We start from the raw sequence: 603 nt of genomic DNA, 5'->3' as shown, positions 1-603 counted from the left end.
TTGGTGGCCATGTGGGTTACTTCTCATTTTTGGTTATTATTAAAAATGTGTCTACAAATATTTGTGTACATTTTTTGAATGGATATAAATATATTTATTTCCTTAGGGTATATAACCTAGAATGAGTCACATGATAACTCCATGTTTAACATTTTGGAAAATTCCATGCTTTTTACAAGAGTGACTATGCCATTCTTCATTTCTATCAACAAAGAATGCTGGTTACATTTCCCATATCTTCACCAAAACACGCTAATATCTTTCTTTTATGTTTTAGGAATCCCAGAAATGTGACGTTCTATCACACTGTGGTTTGATTAGCATTTCTTTAATGACTAAAAATGTTGAACATATTTTTCAAAATGTTCTTATTGGCCATTTGGGTATCTTCTTTGGGGAGATACTTAGGTAAATGCTCTGTCATTTAAAAAATGTTTTATATTTAAATTGTAGGAATTTCTTATATATTTCATACTAGACACCCATAATATGTAAGATTTGCTAATAGTGCTCTCATTCTGTGAGACAGTTTTTTGATAGGGTTATCTGATACAAAAGATTTTAATTTTTATGGAGTTTCATTAATCCTTTTTTTTTCCTTCT

Source organism: Orycteropus afer, unplaced genomic scaffold (assembly GCF_000298275.1).
Source record: "Orycteropus afer afer isolate SDZICR_OR568_19922 unplaced genomic scaffold, OryAfe1.0 scaffold00386, whole genome shotgun sequence".
In the NCBI taxonomy this organism is placed as follows: Eukaryota; Metazoa; Chordata; class Mammalia; order Tubulidentata; family Orycteropodidae; genus Orycteropus; species Orycteropus afer.
This window is presented reverse-complemented; position numbering follows the sequence as displayed.